Below are 2,500 nucleotides of genomic sequence, written 5' to 3'. Positions count from 1 at the left end.
TCTAGCTGTAAAGGACCTTTGTACACTCTCTCTATTTGTGCAATATCCTTTTGATAGTATGGGTACCATATCATATTGCAATATTCAAGTGGACTACGAACATACATTTTATAAAGCATAATCATGTGTTCAGCTTTTCTTGTTTTGAAGTGCCGTAACAACATTCCCATTTTTGCTTTACATTTTGCCAACAGAATTGCTATTTGATCATTGCATAACATGTTCCTATTCAACATCACACCAAGGTCTTTAATTGCTTCCTTATTTGTGATTGTCTACTTATTAGGTCCCTTATATGCATATAGCTTTCCTTCTCTGTCTCCATAATTTATTGATTCAAATTTATCAGAGTTAAATACCATTCTATTTACCTCTGCCCAATCATATACTTTGTTAAGGTCTCTTTGTAGCGAGTTCCTATCTTTATCACAAGTAATTTCTCTACTTTTTTTGTGTCATCGGCGAAACTACTCACTACCGAGTCCTTAACATTACTGTCTATGCCTGCAATCATGATAACAAACAGTAATGCAGCTAACACCATACCTTGTTGCACACCGGATATTACCTTAGCTTCATCCAATTTCTCATCGTTTGCAATAACTATCTGTTTTCTGTTGTATACAAATTCTTTTAACCATCCTCCTACTTTGTCCACTATATTATGTTTTCTAATTTTCTTCGCTAATATATTATGATCTACCTTGTCAAAAGCTTTTGCAAAGTCTAGATAAACCACATCTGTTTCATTTCCGTTTTTCATATTTTTGTATATGTTCTCACGGTGGACTAACTGTTGGGTTTGTGTACTTTTTCTGGGTACAAAACCATGTTATCATATATAAACAAATTATTTTTATTAAATGTTTCGTAATATTTTTCTTCATTACCCTTTCATACACTTTCATAATATGTGATGTTAGACTCACAGGCCTATAATTACTTGCCTCTAGTCTTGATCCACTTTTGAAAGTAGGGGTAATATATGCTAATTTGTGCTCATCATAAATCTTGCCTGTATCTACACTTTGACTTAATAATATCGCAAGTGGCTTTGCGATAGAATGAACTACTTTAACAAAATAGCAGGGACACCATCAGGCCCAGCTGCAGCTCCATTTTTAATTTCATTAAAAGCCTGCACAATATCACCTTCATTAATCTCTATGTCTGATAAATATTCACTATTTTCATCCCTTATTTCTGTATCATTATCTTCATTATCAATTCTAATTCTAGGGGTGAATTCTCTCTTATATCTTTATGCCAATATGTTGCATATTTCCTTTTTTTCAATTCTTAGAGGACCTATTTCTTTTCTTCTTTTATTCATATTTTTGCATACGAGTACAATAGTTTGGGGGTTTCCTTGATGTTTACAAGGGTTTTTTTCTTCCAAGTCCCGTTTTTCATTTTCTTTTGATTGTATAATCTTTGTTCTGCATTATCTATCTTACTTTTTAGTTCCGTTACTTTCCATGCATTTTTTTCTTTTGCAAGACTTTTTTTCCTCTTTCTGATTTTCTGGAACAAGATCCTTTGGCTCTTGGTATGCATGAATGATGTTTACTTTTCTTCTTCGGTATATATTTATCCACTATTTTCTCTAATATTTTATATAATATCTTCGTATTTACCTTTATATCATCACTTACGAAAATGTTATCCCAATCTTTGTTTAACTCTTCATTTATTTCTGACCATTTTATATTTTTACTGTAGAAATTGTATTTTCCATATCCTTCCCACTTTTTCATTTCTTGGTTATCTCTGTTTTCATTTGCTTTAGAATGGACTGTTAATTCTATGACATTATGGTCTGAAATACTCGTATTATAAACTATTATTTCTTTAACATAATTCACCTCGTTCACAAAAACTAGGTCTAAAGTATTTTCCTTTCTTGTTGGCAGAGAGAGAGAGAGAGAGAGAGAGAGAGAGAGAGAGAGAGAGAGAGAGAGAGAGAGAGGAATCAAATATTTTGGATTGAATGAAAAAAATAATTAAGACCCATGTGTTTTCGATAATGACCAGTTTCACATTAAATTCCAGAGAGAGAGAGAGAGAGAGAGAGAGAGAGTATTTTGAGTTGAATTAAAAAAATATAAGGACTGTGTGTTTTTGATAACGACCAGTTTTACATTAATTTCCAGAGAGAGAGAGAGAGAGAGAGAGAGAGAGAGAGAGAGAGAGAGAGAGAGAGAGAGAGAGAGAGAGAGAGAGAGATTAGGAAATCTGGCGGCACCTCATTCATCTTACGCTCGCTTTATTAAATATGAAAAAAAAAATTAAGACAATAAGGATTTTTTGTCATTATGTCTTTTTTTGTATAAACAAGAGATTAATTTCAGCAAATCCATTTTTTCTGCTTCCCTACATTTCACGCGATTAATAGATATCTAATTATAGTATTGAACATCATCCTAAGAGCTTTTCATATTCACCTCTACTTATAAATAAAACAAGTCCATACAACACTGTATAAAACCATCAACTATGA

This window comes from Macrobrachium nipponense, chromosome 15, assembly GCF_015104395.2.
Source record: "Macrobrachium nipponense isolate FS-2020 chromosome 15, ASM1510439v2, whole genome shotgun sequence".
Lineage (NCBI taxonomy): Eukaryota > Metazoa > Arthropoda > Malacostraca > Decapoda > Palaemonidae > Macrobrachium > Macrobrachium nipponense.
The sequence above is the reverse complement of the archived record's forward strand: the minus strand, read 5'-3'. Positions refer to the sequence as shown.